This window comes from Ostrea edulis, chromosome 5 (assembly GCF_947568905.1).
Source record: "Ostrea edulis chromosome 5, xbOstEdul1.1, whole genome shotgun sequence".
NCBI classification, from domain to species: domain Eukaryota; kingdom Metazoa; phylum Mollusca; class Bivalvia; order Ostreida; family Ostreidae; genus Ostrea; species Ostrea edulis.
Window position 1 is genome coordinate 25,732,509 of NC_079168.1, and position 21,612 is coordinate 25,754,120.

The 21,612-nt window shown below is 33.4% G+C and overlaps 1 protein-coding gene across 2 annotated transcripts in view; it reads right to left on the reverse strand.

Moving 5' to 3' along the window:
• LOC125650049 (NT-3 growth factor receptor-like) overlaps window positions 1–21,612 on the reverse strand; it is a 97,958-nt gene that overhangs the window by 48,455 nt on the left and 27,891 nt on the right. The gene's annotated exons all lie outside the window — the stretch shown is intronic.

Genomic DNA, 21,612 nt, shown 5'->3' on the forward strand with positions numbered 1-21,612 from the left:
AACTGTATTTAGTAATGTAATTTGTGGCCAGTAGTTTAGATAGTGGTTTGGTTTATCTCCCTTTGGTAACAATGTCTTTTTTTGTAATGGACAAAATGTTATTGAATTATATTGCAAAACCCATTCGAAAGTAAATATAGGCATGAGTAAAGGACCAAAACCTATACTACTTTTACTAGGGAATAATTTATACAATTCTCCGTTAAATTAGTAGACTGGGCATTTAGTTAATTCCCCGCGGAATCAATAGAATTTGACAATGAGATGCGTATTAGAATCATTACCTGAAAAATCCATATACACTGTAATTGACAACTAATTAAAATAAAATATATTATTTTCTGACATCGGCTGTGAATTCGTGAAAAAGGTGTTGGCGCGTTTCAAAGAAATAATATTCAATGCAATATGTTTTTGAAGAAGTGAATTTAGAATATCCCATTACCTTATGAAAGTTATCCAAAGACTTCCGATCAGTTCCGAGAATTAATTTTTCAGTGCTTTTTTAAAATAGTCACTAGTACATTTAAATAATAGTATTTTTCTGTAAGTCTACAAAATTCCACAAAGATTAAAATATGCTAGTCCTACATATACCAGTAAATTAAATCTTATTGACATGTTAATAGAGATATACTCCCACGCTTACACACACCACTTTCCGAGATAGGGATAATTAATTCTCTCAAACTCAAAGGGGTGAGGTTTGTTATCCCCCACCTGAGTAGGCCCAACAATTGAGCGGACATCTAATTTCTACACGTATACTTGCATTTATTTATCGGACCACGTGAGAGGCCGATCTCGTGCGACTGATCAAAGTGTGATTATGGGGAAATGAAAAATTATTTTTCATTCTTTAGGTAAAAATAAATCCTCAATAAAATAACAATATAAAAGTTCTGAATAAAAGCTGGGTTTTTTTTTTTTTTTTTTTTAAATATTTAAGTATGAATCTTAATTGTTGATATTGATACATTTCATTTATGTCAGATATTATTAGATTATGATTATTTACGAAGTTTATGCCAGAAGTACTCCCCCGAAATGGCTTGTGTAAGAATTATAAGCAACTTGTTGCGTTTTCGGGAATTAATTAAATGACTAGATTTACAAAAAGAAAAGTTAACTTGCTTGGAATATACCACAGCTGTAAATAGACATACACAGATGTGTGCGTGCGTGTATGTGTGTGCGTACGTGCGTGTGCAAATCGGAGTTGCAGATAAACAGTTTCATTAGATAGCATATAGAGAACGAGACAGCTGGTTGTTTGCCATTCCATACTAAGACTTACAAGTATTAACCACATTTGCAAAATGCTACTTAGAATGGCAGCCATCTTGGTGAATATGATCGTCCAGTTAAAAAAAAAAAAGAAGAAAATATCGACGTGAACACGCCCTTATTGTAAATGTACTGGACAATTCTGCTTTGAAGCCAGATGCTAATATTGAATATGTTCATGAAAATTGTGGACCAGGTACACTTTATGCATGGAAGGTGAAGATAACGAACAGTGATCAATCTCATAACTCCTATAAGCAACACAAAATGGAGAGTTGGGCAAACACGGACCCCTGGAAATACAAGAGGTAGGCTCAAGTGACTAGGAGGAGTAAGCATCCCTCGTTGATCGGTCACACCCGTTCCCATGTCTGGAAATCTAAATGAAATAACATTGGATGGAAAAGCCCCTCTGCAATATTTACATGAGGGGATCAAAGTGGGGACCTCGACATTCAAGGTTCATGAAGTAGTACAACCATCCATCAGCATCAGTTTCTTACATCTGCCAGCTTATATTGATAATGAAGAAATCGAACACTCTTTGTGTGAGTTAGGTGTAGAATTATAAAAACGTCACAAAATGTTGCTAACGGTGATTATGTTGATATTGAGAGATAGGAAGCTTTGATAAAAATATCTTTCCGAGTATGAAAATGAAAAGTGTAGAGAGGCTGTATTAAGATCTAAAGCACAATGGACTTAGAGAATAGAAGACGAGAGTATCATGCTATAAAAGAGCTCATAGATGAAAAATATGACACAGTTAAAACGACATTGATTCTATATTAGATATACAATATGATGTTTACTCTAGATTATATTCATCTGTTGAAATTGATATTGAATGTAAAAATAATTTTCTGTCTTTTGTTGACAGAAAGCTTGACGATGTTATTACATTATTGTATAAAAAAGGGTGACAAAAGATTGCTGAAAAATTGGAGACCAAGAAGTCTCTTAAATTTAGATAACAAAATTGTTGCAAGGATTATGTCAAATAAGTTGAAATTAGTTTTGTCTAATATTATATCTGAAAGTCAAACATGCTGCATTATGGGTAAAGATATAAACAGTGCGACATTTAACTCTGGACACGACAAAAGTCCGGAGTTTCGCCAACCCTTTTATTAAGGATACAAATAAACCCTTTACAAAAAAAGATGGGATTTTATGTTCACAAGACATGCACCAACATTTACACTTGTACCTATTGTAGTTTTTAAGATATTTCACCTGAAATCAAAAAATCCCATGGGATTTTGGAGGGATTTTTAATCCCACTTGGGGGATTTTCACTCCCACCAAAAATCCTATGGGAGAAAAAATATAATTTCTCCCATAGGATTTTAACTCCCATATTTAAACTTAATATGGGATACAATGTCCCATAGGAGGAAATGTCCCATAATGAACATGAAATGGCAGTAAATATCCTATTTGAGCATGAATGGGAATAGATATCCCAAATAAAACACAGGATGGGATTTTTATTCCATGAATATAACAATAAAACAGAAAATTGTATCTTAAAAAGTGTTGTTAATCATGATTCTTAAAATGTACTTAAAAGCCAAGGCATGACATTAATTTTTAAATATATATATAGTAATTATAAACTCTTATGTGTAGGCCTATGTGTTTGTGAATAAATGTCTAAAAAACATGAAAGATAATAAAGGATATTAGAGCTCTGCATTACTAAACTTTTCCCCATGCAATTTTAATTGTATACATATAACCCTTGCACAAAAATATTCATATAAAATTGGACGGGACTCTATTATTGCAACAAGCAGACAAGAACACTATGAAATACTCATTCACACACGGGCACTGTAAGTTAATGTAAATATATAGTATGTGCATGTATAAATATATACACATGCACATGATACTACATGTATCTATTTACATCAACTTCCATTGCCCGTGCATTCACATGCAGTTGCTCACATTCACTATTCACAACCCTTCATATGTCGTCAGGTGTTAAAATATGTTCACAGGAACCGTTAATTTTGTCAGTGTATTAATAATAGTGTGGGTATATACCATATACCGTACCATCCCCTAATCAGCTGCTATGGGGGGGGGGGGGGGGGGGGGGGGGGACCTACAAGGGCTGATACTTCACTCAAAACTTCGTTTCAAAAAAGTTCTTAAAATTATCGTCACCCACCATCCTTGTGGTTTTATAAAGGGTAGCAGTATTATTACTACATATTAAATTAAAAGTTCCTGTGATATGTTGTTGAATTACGGAATAGGCCTAGCTTACAACTTGTTTACATGTTCTAAAATTAGTGTTAAGTGCTTACGGTGAAAGATGAACTCTGCTAGGTGATGCTAAGTTGTTTAGTGAACCGAATCAGACATCTCAAATAAGATTCTCGATTATTTAACAACACAAGAATCGTTTTACAAAATGCATGCTTCGGTCCATCTTTCCCTCCCTTCTACAATCGTATTCATTCTCAAGTCAAAGTACTTTCTCCGATTGCTATCATTACCTTAAGCGTCGAAAAGACTTTGACAGGCGTGTCCGAATAAACGGTTAACAGACGTCTCGACTCTAGGGAAGTTCGGCTCTAAGTGTTCTAAACATCTCGAGCGATTTTATAGTGATAAACTTCTATGGTTTTCGACATTTGTGTATCAATGTTTTATGAATATTGTAGACTATTTTACTCATAAAACAAAGTAATGTTATCGCAAATTTTTAGGTCTACTTACAAATGTATTAACCCCGAGATCCGCCACTAATTAGTTACACAAGTTGTGTGGTTACAACAGTCTTATCATTTTAATTTCATTGGATGATAAAATAGATGACGTTAATATTTTGAATACCTTGTATACGCAAAAGAATTTAACTATACGATGTTTATTTTTCAAATTATAACTTCAGTGGCGAATGGTCGGATCCCCCGTCCCATTCCCATCCCTCACGCATAGTACTAATTATTTCCCCAGCCACTTAATGACCAGATATACACGACTATTGCGACTATTGAATGTAAAGCACTGTTCAGTCATTGTGTACTCCCAATTAATTAACAATCTACCCTCGTAAATCATAATCGTTACGCTTCGTTGGACATGAAACCTTAAATCAATCCATTGACACTACTTAGTCAACGATTTTGTATTGTGATACATTTCTATGATTTCGGACATTTATATATCAGGATTATCTGATTTATTTATCAGTGTTCAAAAAGCAAAGTACATGTACCGTTACAACGATTTTATACCTACTTCTTATAATAACCCCCTGGATCCGCCACTAGCTAAATTAATTCTGGTGATGCCTATAACAGCGGTACATGTACTCACCTATCATTCTAACTTATTGAAAGTTAAAATAAATGTAGATATAATATAAACATTTTGAATACTATATATATATATATATATATATATATATATATATATATATAAAGGCATGCCTTCATCATATGATGTTATGATGTTTATTAACTTTAGTGGTGGATAACCGAGAACGACACCCCACCCCTACTTCGCACAATTCAATTTCTAATATTGACAAGCGGCCCATTTTGACCAGATAGACATTACCCTTGAACGTAAAACACTGGTCAGTCATTGTGTATTTCTAATAAACAAACTTCATCATTGAATACAGACCGTTAATGTTGCCACTGACACTACTTAGTCGTGAGTTGATTTTGTACGTGATAAATTCCTATGATCTTTACTCGTATGTTTCATTGCTTATTTATAATTTTTATTTGTTTGGTTTTTCCCCCTTCTTCTTCTTCTTCTTCAAGAGCAAAGTATTGATATTGCAGTTTAACCCCCCTGGAACCGCCAGTTATTAGGTAGACGTATGCTGTTGATCTACTAATTAGGTAAATGAAGTCAATGGATATCTGCGGTAATATTTAGCGTTATTCACTTAATATTAGCTTCCTAACTATATTGAAAGTTGAAATAAACAACGTTAACATTTCGAATACTTTAAATATCTAGGATACATAATCATACGAGGATTATTTTTTAATATTTTGAAATTAGAAAAACAACTTTAGAGGCGGAGGAGCGGAAGCCATCCCTCTTCCTGCAGGATTTATGGTCCAAAATTGACAAAAGGCTCGTTTTGACCAGATAGAAATGGCACTTTCAAACGGAAAATATTGGTCAGTCATTGTGTACTTCCAATTAAAAAAACTACTCCCATTGTAACTCTACTTAGTCCCTGGTATTCTACAATGTACAATTTGAATATATCATATCTGTATGGTATAAACAGTCACACGATGTTTAGTTCGGAAATTAAAAAAAAAATGTAGTGGGGACACTGGTCAGTCATTGTGTATTCCCAATTAACAAACTACCCTTTTAAATCCTACTCGTTACGGTTCGTCAGACATGACAACATATCCGAACTAGTCTTGTATGTATGGATGTACTTGTTTATTGTAATTAAGGTCTGCTTCGCAATGAAAACCTGGTATCATTGACAATTAATTGTTATTCCACTTAGTCATCGATTTTTTATGTGATACATTTCTATGATCACGGACATTTATATATATATATCAGGGTTGTCTTGTCAGGGTTTATTTATCATTATTCCAACCTCTGGATCCGCCACTACCTAAATAATTTTGGTGATGCCTATAACAGCGGTACTCATCTATCATTGTAACATTACAGGGCCGTAAATTAACCTTCAATTTGGAGGAGGCAGGAAATTAGGCGGGGGTCTGGGGGCCGCCCAGGCCCCCAAACGCTGAGCACATTTTGTGCACACTGAACACGTTTCGTGCAAAATCCTTGATTCTAGGGCCTTCTAAGATGTTACTTGACTAACTCATTCTAAAAGAAAGATTTGGAATGCTTTTTAAGGGAGGTATCATGTTCTTAGTTATTGGAAACAACATAAATTCTAATGAACTTTAAATTTTAATTTTTTTTGGCTCAAAAGTTGGAGGAGGCAGCTGCCTCCTCCGCCTCCATGTAATTTACGGCCCTGCATTATTGGAAGTTAAAATACAAGTAGATATAATGTTAACATTTTGAATACTTTACATATATACATGTTAAGGAATTCATCATATGATGTTTATTAACTTTAGTGGTGGATGACCGAGAGCGAACATCCCCCTCTCCCTCGCACAATTCAATTTCTAGAATTGACAAGTGGCCCATTTTTACCCTTGAACGTAAAGCACTGGTCAGTCATTGTGTAATTCCAATTAACGAACTTCACCATTGAGTCCTGACCGTTACGCTTCGTCAGACACTAACCCACTAATACTATCTATAAATACTGATTTTGTACGTGATAAATTCCTGTGATCTTTACTAGTATGTTTCATTGTTTATTTGGAGTTTCTATTTGTTTGGGTTTTCTATTTTTTTCTTCTTCAAAAGTAAAGTATTCATATTGCAATTTAACACCCTGGATCCGCCACTTTTTTTAAGTAAACGTATAAATATAATTGTGTTGATCTATTGAGGTAAATGAAGTCAATGGATATCTGCGGTAATATTCAGCGTTATTCACTTAGCTTCCTAACTATATTGAAAGTTGAAATAGACAACGTTAACATTTTGAATAATTTAAATATTTAGAAAAGATAATCGTGCGGTGTTTATTTTTGAATATTTTGAAATTTAAAAAAAAAAAAAACCTTTAGCGGCGGAGGAGCAGAAGCCACCCCTCCTCCTGCAGGATTTATGGTCCAAAATTGACAAAAGGCTCGTTTTGACCAGATAGAAATGGCACTTGAACGGAAAATACTGATCAATCACTCTACTTAGTCCCTGATATTCAAAACAATGTACAATTTCAATACTTCATATATGTGCAGGAAATAATCACACGATGTTTAGTTCGGATATAAAAAAAATATAGTGGCCCAACTGGTCAGTCATTGTGTATTCCCAATTAACAAACTATCCTTTTAAATCCTAGTCGTTACGCTTCGTCGGACACGACAACATAACACATTGACCCTAACCGAACAAGTCTTGTAATTAAGGTCTTCTGCTCCCAAATGGAAACCTGAATAAGATATCATTAAGGTCTTCCGTTTCCAACGGAAGATTTCGATGTTCTTGACACTACTTAAATAAATAAAAAAAATAGTGGTCCCACTAGTCAGTCATTTTGTATTCCCAATTAACAAACTACCCTATTAAATTCTACACGTTACGCTTCGTCAGACACGAGATCATAAGCCATTGACCCTAACGTATCTAGTCTAGTATATATGGGTTTTTTGTTATCTATGTTATCATTATGGTCTTCCGCTTCCAAAAAAGATTTCGTTGTTATTTTTTACACTACCTAGAGACATAATCTCGAACATTTATGTATCGATGATTTGTTGTTTGTTGTAATTTTTGGTGGAAGCTTTACTGGAGTTGAAATAGTTATGGTTGATATTGGAAATAGATTTTACAATGAAGAACTAATACTGTCTTCATTACTAGGAAAACTTTAGTAGCGGACTGATCAAAGCACCCACCCTTTCCCCAACCCCTCGACCAGCCATAACGTATAGTTCATTTTCCAAAATATATAGATGCAACACTTGATCGTAAAATAGTGATCAATCAATGCATATTCCTAATCAACAAAATACCTTTAAAAGTGCGACATTTAACTCTGGACACGATAAAAGTGCGGAGTTTTTTGTCTATGACAACCACATATTTTCCTCAATAAAAACACTGAAAATTTCACTCTGTCATTAAATGTACGTATACGACGCGATCTAATCAAGCCCCATGCGAAAATTACCCTTATCAAATGTTACATACTTCGGATTTTTATTGAGCTTAATCCTAAATATTGCACATCTAGATAATTTTCCAAAAATATATGAAACTTTTTACTTGTATCAAAATTCTTTCTGTTTTATATCTTCTAAATTTTATCATAGAGTTAACTAACAGTCTCACTTGCGGAATTATGGGGTGTTTTCAGCCCTTCACCGGCAATGGTGACGTCTTCATATGAGTGAAAAATTCTCGAGAGGAAACTTAAACAATATCCTATCAATCAAAACTGAGTCTGTTTTCATATCCATGTAACGTGTGTCTCTAGTACTTAATACATTCTAAGGAACTAAAGATCATGCACCCAATGTTGGGAATGAACTAAGTAAACTTAATTTGTACACTTTTAATGCGATATAGTTTTAGACTTTTTTTTTCATTAATGTATATTAAATATGCGCATGCCAAATATAGAGCTTTTAAGAATAGAGATATGCAATCAAAATACTTTAGAGAGTACTGGTGCTAGTTTTTGCAATAAAAAGAAGAGAGAAAAAAGCAGGAGCTTTCATAGGCTTTGTCCCCTGGAACCACCCAGGACTTTGTCCTGGACTTACTGAGGTCTAAAGGCGGTCTTTAGACCCACCCACCCAGCAAATTCTCCGGGCCCCAAACTGAAATATTGCACCCGCCTCTGAATACAATACATAATTCATGGTTATCTTTCTTTAAAATCAACAAATGTAAATTCATGTAATACTACACAATTGTCTATTACTTGAATGTGGCCATTTGCATGGATCTTGAGAGATAATTCAATTATCCCCTAGATTATAACGCGAGAGTCTGAAGGATAGAGCCAGTCAGACAGCAGAAAGGCATGCGCATGTGCACGCGTGTAGATTCTTCTTTTCCAATATAATTTCATACTAGAGCATTACACACCCGTTTTTATTTGTCAAACTGCGTTTTGGAAATCTTAAAATCTTCAATTCAAAATATCCAGTCTAAGCTTCGATGATTCGGGCTGTATGAACTTCGTAATATCAGGGGCGGGTCCAGGAAATGCGGTTAAAGGGAGGGGACGCCACTTTATGAGGCAGGGGGTCTGGGGGCCGCCTTGAGGCCCACAGTGGATCCAGAGCAAAGCGCTGGTGGAGTTCAGGGGGGCGAAGCCCCTGGAAGCTCCGGGATTTTACAGGGCTTGAAATATGTCTCCTATTTAGTCATTTGTGAAATTAATAAAATGACTCAAATTTTATGGGTTTTAGAACAAAATTAAGTTCTCCCAATAAAGTAATGCAATAAATCAAAAGGTTTTGTCAATTATTTCTCCGGGAGTGGAAGAAATTATTGTTTCTTTTATCGTTTTGTACATTTTTCTAAACAAGATACCGCGATTTACCTTAAATTTGAAAATTTTAGGTTGGGGGGGGGGGGGGTTGCACTGAATATAGGTGTATGGAAATGTATAGATCTATGTACGTGCATTTTAATAACCAATTGGGACTTCACTTCAGAGTAACACAAACTGGGACTAAAGCATGCCATTCCTAACACTAAAAGCTGGTCTGAATCCCCCCCCCCCCCCCCACTCGCTTATATACCCTACAAAATTTACCTGCAATATTACATAGTATTTACTAATGTTAATTATTATAAGTTCTTTTCATTAAAAACATGGAATTTACAAATGGATGAAAAATACAAATTTCACTACATAGACTTAGGTGTACAAGTGGTTTTCGTCAAGTTTCCGCACTCATTTTTCATCTTGAAAGCTTTCTCCCTGCAAAAACTTGGTGTGTCCTGCTGAAACTTGATATATCTACGTTGTTTTCAAGTAGTTTCCGCAACGAAAATTTGCTGAAAGCTGATCAAGTTTGCGCAAATTTCGGTTTGCAGAAACTGTTCTGTTTTAGTATGCACATTGCTATACTGATAGTCTACCGCAAAGTTTTGATAAGTTTCCGCAATATTTTAGTTCTGTATCAGTTTGTACAATATGGTGTATACCAATTTTCAGCTTTGTGGAAACTTACTGAGACTTTATCATCGCCATGTAATTATAATAGGATGTTTGTGTTGCAATCAATATATAGAATTTTTAAAAAGATAACTGAAATCACTCGGACTAAATGCAAAGACAGCCTGTTACATGTATATTATAATTTGCGGAATGTGTTTTTCCCCTTTCGTTGTTAGTCTCACTCCCTCCCTTTGGGGGGATGGTGGTGGTGGTGGTGGTGGTGGTGTTCATTTGTACTAATGAAGTATCACCTATAAGGTGTCAGTATATTCTGGTAGATTATTGCAATATACACCAGTGGCGGATTTAGAGGGAGCGCAGGCGGAGAAATAAATGACAAAATCTTTTAATTTTTTTAATTACTTTATTGGGAGAACTTAATATTTTCCAAAAAAAAAACCCTTATTTTATTAATTTCACCTTATTAAAATGATAGAAAATACATGTAGTACAAATGACTAAATAGGAGAAATATTTCAAGCCCCATAAAATTTGTAAAACCCAGGAGTTTCCGGGGGCTTCGCCCCCTGGGCCCCAACCAGGGCTTCGCCATGGACCCACTGCCTCATAAAGGGGCGCCCCGTAACCACAATTCCTGGATCCGCCCCTGTACATGTAGATATGAGGAGATACTGTCTGCATAAGTTGATTAGCTCATCAAACGCACCTCCTGCGATGTGAAAGTGAAAATAGCTGCAATCCTCGCCGGCGGAATTATGGTAAGGTTCAATTTCAGCAACTATTTGCGATAATGTGCTCCACGAAGATTTCCTTAAAGATTACAATTATTCTGAATGAACCCTGTGCTTCCTAATCCCCGTAATGTAGTTCTTGTTCATCAGTGGCGGATCGAGAGGGTTGTAGTCACTCCACTTTACTTCCATAGTTTTAAACAAAACTGGTCATTTTACCAGTTTGCGATATTCACCCATCTTTGGGGCCGGGGCGGAATAGGCACAAACTTGGGTCGCAATCCGCTCAACCTTTAAACAATTCCTGGATACGCCCTTGCCCACAGGCACCTTAAATATGGATATTACTACCCCCCCCCCCCCCCCACCTTTTTTCATTTTTTTTTTTGGTGGGAATAATTTCTCTGAAATGTATGAATTCGTAGTCTATTTCATCCCTCTTTCGATTTATGTAATCGTTTCACACTTTTTTGTAAGCTTTAGAGATTGGCCTTCTACCGGTATAGAGATTGGCCTTCTACCGGTATAATAAAATTCATTTTATTATATACCAGTAGAAGGCCAATCTCTAAATACATGTATCCATACTTCCGGTGCCCTTGCCCGTGGAGAACAATACGTAAAGTGCACTTGTAAATATATTACCATTTTGTCTGTAATGATATTTACGGGTGTATTCAATACCACCTTCTAATAAAAACACGGGGGTGGGTGGGGGGGGGGGGGTGGTATCGTATAGACTCATTATTATCATTACAGACAAAATTACCGGTTCCTGTGATTAATATTGATTTATGTTCACAAAATAAAAATTAAATCAAAATCGGAACCAGGAAAGCTTAATTGATTCCCAACTACATGGAAATGGACATAAGATTTTAATAGTGATATTGTTTAGCTACAGTTCATAATGCATAAGATATAATTGCAAAAGTCTATCTGTTAGTTGGATAATATCTTGTATACAATATAAGAATTTCATAAGTTAACATCAGGGACCTATATACTAACTAGTATATAGGTCCCTGTTAACATCAACACTGTTCCAAGTATCTGATTTAAATCATTACTTCTTTTTACTGGCTAACAATTTATATTTCTATTAATTTGTCTTGAAAATGAAAAATCCATCGTACCACTGGACCTGTTCATAAAATGAAATTGATCCAACTTCGCCCCAAAATCACAGATTAAGCAGTGGCGGATCTAGACCTCACTGTGTGTGTGTGTGTGTGTGTGTGTGTGTGTGTGTGTGTGTGTGTGGAGGGGGGGGGGGGGCTTTTTTGGTCAAGCAGAGGAGATATGGTTTTGGTATTAAATGTTAATGAAAATTGAAACATCCATACTTCTTCATTATACTAGCCCGAATATTTAGAAGTAATTGTCAAAGTGCACAAATGATCTTACAAAGATTTGGCCTAAAAGCAAAATATGCTTGACCTGGACCATTTAAATTGGCTTTAAAAGTGTTTCAGGTGTTTCCCCCCAAAAAGTCACTAAAATGATTTTAAAAGATTTGAGATGACCTTATAGAAATTAACAAATTTTGCACTAATCAAAATTTATAATCCATAGTTTTGAAATGTTTGAGTGGAGTATGAATGGTTGGTATGAGTGATTATATATCAATTGTACATCTTACCTTTAAAAGTATATATTATGATGCACTTAATTTCTATTTGTACAAATAAATTAAAAAAAATTAAGCCTAAAAAAAAATAATTTAAAAAAATTATTATAATCCGAGTATTAATGTGCATTAAATTATACTTTGTTGTACAATAGGAAAAAGGTACAAATTAAACAAATATTAGAAAGAGATTACATATCTTAATGGTAGTATAAGTTAACCACATTCACTAACTGCAAAATTGTAGCTCTCTGAGAAAATATTGGGACAGATCTGTACCAATTAATATTTTCTCAGAGAGCTACAGTTCTGCAGCTATGCATTCACATGATTATGAATTTCACAATATTTCATATGAATTTAAACGTAAAAATTAAAATGTATCCTTTGCCTTTGTATTGGGTGATGTATATTGCAACATAATTTTCAATGTTCATGCTGAGAATTGCTTTGCCATTATTTTCCAAATATCACCATATAAGCCTACAATATTACATATTATGTATCAAATGAATTATTTATAATATTGACTGAAATAGCATGATATGTTGATCATGATATGAAATGCTTATAAAAGTATTAGATGGCAAATTACAACCTCACAAAGTCATTCACCCAGTAATTGTAGATAAGGAACAATGAGAAACAAAGCCAGGGGCTTGCTGAGCTGTAAAGAACATCCCATGTGTATTATACACAAAGGGATTAGTTGGGGTAAAAGTCACAAGACAAAACCTGGGTACAGATATAAAAAAATGAACAAAATGACCATGCAAGGACAAAGTCAATATTAGAAGTTTATTAAAGCATAATAACAAAATGTCACAGGACATAATACTGATTTTTATATAAATTCAGGGGGGAAATCTGTTCCTTTTGTAAAGTTTACAAAAATCCATGTGTAAAATATATGTTATATTTTTTATGAGATTGTTTTTCAATTTTAAACTATAGATTTTGATAATTATTATTAAATGCTTATTCCTTTTATCATATCTATTGCAAAATATGAATTAAAATAGGATTTTCTTTTACTGATATAGAATACTAATAGGCTTTGTAATCATTGGGTTTACAAATTGCTACACAAGATCTGACATTTTTCACATAGCTTCTGCGTGCATGCATGTCATTTGATTCCATATCAACATATCAATTAATAAGCAAGATTCAAAATGTGAAATTACTTTGGAAAAAAAAAAAAAAAAAAAAAAAACACAACAAAAAACTTGATGACTGATAATCTATAATATGCATGATAGTTCAAATTTTCTTATGAATATATATGTATATCAAATGATATGTCAGAACAATCAATTTGCTATTATTGTACGTACATGTATATGCTTTCATAATTTTGCTGTTGTGTGATAATGAAATATTGTCAAATTAAAAAAAAATGTGAAATTACAATTTAGTGTCCTTAGGTTTGTAATCAAGAATGAAGGAGTAAATGATAACCCAGTGGTGGATCCAGAGGGGGTGATGGTTTAGGAAATTTTGCTAAAATAAAGTAAAAATAACACATTTTGAGGGTGGACCCCCCCTCCCTTGATAATCCGAAATTAATGGTAAAATTCCCCTCTCTCAAAAATTCCTGGATCCATCCCTGTAAGCATTAGACAATCATTAATTTGTCATTCCATTATTCATAATTTCTTCATTGGACACATGGAGGCCAACTCTCACATGTGTGTATATAGACATAATTCCAATTATTTTGAAAATAAAGAGGTCAAAGTACCAAATTGAATTCAATATAAAATATATAAAGAATATCTTATCATGGATATAAAGATTAAAACATTTCAATCATGTTAATTAATAGATTTTTAGGTCAATTGATTCTCTCAATTGATTCTATTGCTAGTGGTCAGCTTCTGTTGTGACAGTAAACAAAACATCAAGCTTGTAAATATCATGATTCCTAGAGTAGAAATTCTGACTCCAGGAGGAACGAAACTTGATATATAGTGTTTATGTGTAAAACATTTAAATTTAGATAACATCTTCCTTAATGCTATTGATGCTTTTAGGTAAAGAAGGAACAGGTAATTGTAAATTTCATGACCTCGATCAGTGATAATAATAATAAAATTTATATACATGCAGCCTTATAACAGTTTATTACTCTAAGGTGCTTTACACAATCTGATTAAAATAAGATCTTTGATCCGCTCCGTTATTGTTATGTCGTTTCAATAAGATCTTTGATCCGCTCCGTTATTGTTATGGAGCGGATCAAAGATCTTATTTATAACAATAACGGAGCGGAACAAAGATCTTATTTTAATCAGATTGTGCTTTACAAGGGCAAGAAGAGGAATGCAACAATAAAATAGAATTAAATGACATTATGACAACTTATACATGTATCTGTAAATTAAATTATCAAAATAAAACACTATGATTAAGATCAATAGCTAAAAGTTGGTTGGTTTTTGGGGTGTTTTTTTTTTTTTGGTATTTGATAATTAAAAACACAGTTTATATATACATGTTAGAATCTAAAGGTTTTGATACTAGCTTTAAAATAGATGGAACCAAAATGGTCATAGTAATCACAATATATATGTCTTTATGATTTAAAAGAATCCTTCTTTAATTTTGTTGACACTAGAATATTATAAATGATGGATGCATTGTCAAGAAAAACAGAAAGAGAAGTACAAAATTTGTGACGCTTGCAACTCCAGGGTTCTGATTCAAGGTCAGATCCAAATAGTGTTAAAAGTGTATATCAAGTTTATAATTGTAAAATGTTTCATCAGTATAGACGCTTTTGGGGGAATGAATTACACCTTATATTATACTTCTACTGAATATTAGAATTTAGCATATAAATGCATGCCTAGAGCAAGAAAAGTTACTGTATTATATAGATTTCATTCATATTGAGGTTAGTAATACTTTTAACTAAATAACTCAGGTGACTGGTAAGGTCAGTGTCTTGTTGATATTTTTGATGTGTGTATGCATGTACGTGTATGTGTGCGTGTGTGTGTGAAATACAAAAATAATCCATAAAGATTTGTTTTGAGTAGTGATCAGTTTTAGCAATCATCAACAGCTAGGGTATGAATCTGTACACTCATCTTTGTTAATTTCTAAAAAGACTTAAATTGCATTTCAAAAGTAGTCAAGTGTTATGTGAAGGAGATATGAGGAATATATGTTCCTGCTAAATGTGTGTGATCATACATTTGGGGTGTCAATGGATGGAAAATCATCTGAAGATCGAAGTTTTGAAGAAATTGAAATACTTTTTTGAATATTAATCAATCTTATTTTCATTCTAAAATCATGTACTCAAAGGAATTTTCTTTCAATTACATATGTAAGTGCATTGAATTGAATTATTTTTCTATTTCTGACTTACATTTAAAACAGTTATGTTTGTCATGTTGTTTCTCAAAGTAGAAAATATTTTCATGTAGATTTTTCTTCCAAGATTATTATTCCTTAGGTTTCAATTTAGAACATTCAAGTAAAAGAAAATAAGACTCTAAAAAAGGAGGTCTCCATGTGAATTGAGAGAAAGAAATGGAAATTATAAATTCTGTGGTGACATTAAATTTCATTTCATAATTTTGCCAGCTATAATAAGGTATGATATGAGATTCAGGGTGGTACATTTATGTGCATACATGTACCTTGTATCTCCAATTGAAAATTGATTGCTTTAAATCAATTTCAACATTATGAATATCCTACAAAAGTAAAACATAATGATTTAAAGTTAAAAAAACCCACATTGTTTCACTCCTGAAACCTTGACCTCACATGGATATATATTGGTATTTAGTGTTGGTAGGTTTTGGTTCTTTTTGGGTGGATTTTGGATAATGTAGTGAATTTCAGTTAGTTGTAGCACAGTAACATGGAGTGAGCTTGCTTGCTTCCTGATATCTAGTCAATCACTTTTTAAGACATACATATTTTTCAAACTCGCATTGCACATATTTGTTTACATTTTTGGTAGGAGTGTTTTATATGCTCACTATATATGTCATCTTCATATATAGATGTGTAATTGTTTGCAAAAAGAGGAGACATCTAAATTCCTAATAAAAATGATAATTACATTTAAATCATAATTGTGCACTTCATGTACTTTTTACATGCAAAATCATTTCATATAATTATATGGTTTTTGTACTTTCTGTCCATATCTGTAAGTCTGTCTGTCACAAAGTCTTAAATTGTGCATTAAAATGCTTCTCCTCCTGTATGGATTATCTGATAAACTTGAAACTTTGTACAATGCTTCATTGCCATTTGCAGATGTGCACATTGTTGGGAGAGGATTTATTGTTATCCTAAAAGTTATAGTGGTTCGATCCAAGAGGGATGCGGGTGTAAAATAGCTTGTGACCATTTCTCCTAGTTGCAAACATATTGGAGAGTCTTGAATTTTTTTTTTTTTTTTTTACAATACTTCATTATCATTTAATGATGTCTAGATTTCTCTGACCCAGGTATCTAATATTTTCCTAAAAGCTACAGTGGATCAAAAACAAGTATTTTAAGTGTTGTTTTTTTTTTACCCTTTATTGAATAATCTTTGTAAAATTGCATGTGCAAAAGTAAAGATGCATTGAAAATTCAATTACAAAATTAAACATTTCACTGGTTTGTTAAGGTACTCACTACACTAAAGCTTTATGACACTATGTTACAAGATGACGATTTAAATGTTTTGGGAAAGTATTTGTATTGATCGATTTATTCGTCTATAACACCATAGCTAAGTGGTTAATTAATAAAGCATTGGGCAAGAGAGAGAGAGAGAGAGAGAGAGAGAGAGAGAGAGAGAGAGAGAGAGAGAGCATTGGGCTGGTGAACTACAGATCTTGAGCTCAAATCCACCAGTCTTTTGTTCATGTGTTGAAATAATATTTTTGAAAATCATGTTTTTATCCAAATTTGCATTTTTTGCTGTTTTTGGCATACACACTTATTGTATATCATCAGATCTTTTTTAAAATATTAAATCAATTTGTACTGATTTGAGAAACTATTTCCCGGTGTAGTGAGCCACCTTAAATGTAAACATAAAAAGACTCCAGTCTTTGTTTACATGACACAGAATGAAGGCTAAAATTTTATTCCTGCATCCAGAAGGTTAAAATTTTGGCTGTGAACACAGATTCAGTTATACTTTTCATGTTTAACATTTAAAAAAATGAAAACAAAATTTAAAAAAACAAAACAAAAACGTAAACGTCCTGCTTGAGAATTTTTCACTTGTATGGAGACGTCACCATTGCCAGTGAAGGGCTGCAACATTTAGGTCTATGCTTGGTGCTTATGCCCCTTTGAGCAGGGGTGGATTAATATTGTGTCACACATTTAGGTAATGTCATATAACTGTAAACAATGTCTCTAGAGGATTTGGGTGTTGCTCAACCGGAAATTTAATAAATTAATGCATAAGATTGGGTCATACTTCTTTTTGGACTAGAACATCCAGGACTGAACTTTCTTAGGGTCGAGATGTCTGTTAACCGTTTATTCGTATTTACCTGTCAAAGTCTTTTTGACGCTTAAGGTATAGGAGAAAGTACTTTGACTTCAGAATGAATGTGATTGTCAGAGGGAGAATGATGGACCGAAGCATGCATTTTGTAAAATGATTCTTGTGTTGTTAAATCTTCGAGAATCTTGTTGGAGATGTCTGATTCGGTTCACGAAACAACTTAGCATCATCTAGCAGTAGCAGATTTCACCGTAAGCACTTAATTAACACTAATTTTAATATATTGTAAACAAATTGTAACTGTAAGCTAGGCTATTCCAAAATTCCACAACATATCAGAGGAACCGGTAATTTAGCCTATACATAATGATAAGAGTAGGGGTATATACCACACACCCCTAATAAAAGCACTGGGATTACTGAATCAGAATGACAATTGGGGTGGGGACGATAAAAGCAGAATTTTCGAATTATTTTGAAGCGAAGTTTTGAGTAAGAAATGGTGCCATTCCTTTGGGGTTATTTTTTTCATTGGGGATGGTACCATAGGGCCTACTATTATTATTACAGACAAAAATACCGGTTCCTGTGAATATTCACACCTGACGACCTGTAAAGGGTTGTAAATAGTGAATGTGAACAGCTGCATGTAAATAAGTTAGTGTTCTAACTGCATAATTTAATACCGTTCAATTTTATTCTAATATTTTTGTGATAGGGTTATATGTATACAATTAAAATTGCATGGGAAAGAGTTTAGTAATGCAGAGCTCTAATATAATTTAATTTCTCATGTTGTTTAGACATTTATCCATTAACACATGTATAGGTCTACATAATTTAGGAGTGTAATTACTAGATATAAAGTTAATGTCATTCCTTAGCTTGCAAGTACATTCTTAAGAATCATGACAAACAACACTCTTTAAGATACAATTTTCTGCTTTATTACTATATTCATGGGATAAAAGTCCCCATCCTGTGTTTTATTTGGGATATTTATTCCCATTCATGCTCAAATAGGATATTCACTGCCATTTCATGTTCATTATGGGACATTTTCTCCTATGGGACATTGTATCCCATTTTGAATTTAAAAATGGGAGTTAAAATCCTATGGGAGAAATTATATTTTTTCTCCCATGGGATTTTTGGTGGGAGTGAAAATCCCCCAAGTGGGATTAAAAATCCCTCCAAAATCCCATGGGATTTTTTGATTTCAGGTGAAATATCTTAAAAACTACAATAGTTACAAGTGTAAATGTTGGTGCATGTCTTGTGGACATAAAATCCCATCTTTTTTTGTAAAGGGTTTATTTGTATCCTTAATAAAAGGGTTGGCGAAACTCCGGACTTTTGTCGTGTCCAGAGTTAAATGTCGCACTGTTCATAGCAGATACGTTAGTAAGTGTGCGAGACATTATTGACATGGTTGACATGGACAATAGGGAAGGTTATATTGTAAAAATAGATTACGAAAAGGCTTTTGATAGAGTTAGTCATGAGTATCTTCAGACGTGTAAAAGGTTTTTGATTTTGGACCTTATTTTAGATTGATTGATTGTATGTTGTTTAACGTCCCACTCGAGAATTTTTCACTCATATGGTGACGTCACCACTGCCAGTGAAGGGCTGTAAAATTTAGGCCTATGCTCGGCGCTTATGGCCTTTGAGCAGGAAGGCTAGGGATCTTTCTCGTGCCATACCTGCTGTGACACGGGACTTCGGTTTTTGCGGTCTCATCCGAAGGACCGCCCCTTTTAGTCGCTTCTTACGACAAGCAAGGGGTACTGAGGACCTATTCTAATCCGGATCCCCACGGGACAACTTATTTTAGAAAATGGATTAGTATGTTTATACAGATTTTATAGTAGTGTAAAATGGCTTCTTGACAAAATATTTTTCGGTCGAGAATTCTATGAGGCAAGGATGCCCGATATCTGCCTTGTTGTATGTTTTATCATCTGAACCATTAAGTTATTTAATTTTTAAAAAGTACATAATATTAAAGGTATACTAATACATGTACCATTGTCCGATACAAGTGAATTAATGTTTCAACGTGCAGATGATACAACATTAGCTGATAGTGATAAGATGTCTGTTTTTGAAGCATTGAAAGATTTTGATTTTTATGGTAACGCTTCGGGTGCCAAAATGAATATACAAAAGTCTGAAATAGTGCGTATTGGGAATGGTAAACTTACGAATAATGATAAAGATGCTCTGAGGATAAGTGAAATGAATATTATTAAAATATTAGGTATATATGTTGGAAAAAATGGTGGGGAGTGTAAAAGTCTCAACTGGAGAGATGAAGTTATGAGTATTAAACAAATTCTCCTTATAGAGACAAAGACACCTGACATTTCTTATAGTGGATGGGAGGTAGAAGGGAATACATGTCATCATTCTTATTGGTGTTTGTTTTGCCACATGTATCACTTTCAGTTCATTATTAGATGTTCATTATTAGATAATAAGAAAGGAAAAATCATCAACTTGTTTATATAGCAATTATTATATGACAGTTCACTTACTTCTTGTTTTGACAATAATCTGGAGTGAAAGGAAGCCAACCATAATTCTGCCATCAGATTTTGTTTTGACAATCATTAATATGTAGTATACGAAACCAAATGATCATAAAGCTTGTTTTTATTTTATCTCAATAAAAGAATCTCTCTTTTTAAAAATCAATATAATATTTTACAATAAATAGGATAAAAAGAATAACAATTTTATAATTATTATTAAAATCTCATAGAAAATATAAAATTTGCATATATATTTTCTTAAACTTTACAAAAAGAACAGATATGTTTTCAAATATATAAAAAAATCAATACTTTTTATTTTCTTATAAACTGTGACTTTTTGTCCTGTGACGTTTTGTTCTACTTTCATAAAATTTCTAATTGTGACTTTCTGTCTTATTTTCTTATAAAACTGTGACGTTTTGTCCTGTGACATTTTGTCCTACTTTCATAAAACTTCTTATTGTGACTTTTTGTCCATGACTTTTTGTCCTGTGACTTTTTGTCCTGTGACTTTCTGTCCTACATTCATAAAACAATAAGGTGTGGGTGTTCTGGTCTAAACTTCGGTGATTGTTGTCCGGGTGTATTGTTTGGGGTTAAAACTTTAATATATTCATTTCTCCGCTCTCGTGCTCACATCTATTAATAATCATTCGTATCAATTTGGAAATACCCAATTTCATTTTGGTCCGATGATATAGAGAAATTAGTGTTATATTCAACCCGAGGGCAGGTATTTCAGTTTTGTCGGATCTCGGCCAGCCAGAGAGCTCGGCAGTAGTCGATCATAAAATAACTCTATTATTGAATGGATTGTACATATATACAATATACATGTACTAGAGTATATTAGGCTTATAGTTTATCTCTTATGTTGCTTTTTGTAAGAATCGCATAAGCCATTACTCTGTATGGTGTTGGTTGTTTTATGCTTAGCAGAGTATTGAGCGCATTTCTTGTAAATTAGCAACATATAATATTGCATTTCCTATGTAGTTTTGGTGTTATTTAACTAGAATAAGGTAAATATTTTCTGAAAAGACATTCTAAAAGTTATTTTAAAAATTTAGAAATACTGAGGAATTCATAGTGAAAGCTATATTTTAGGCTTCTATTATCGACATGAAATAAATGGCGATAATAAAATCAGAATAATATTATGTTCATCAATTGTAATACAAACATCTGTATCAAATTTT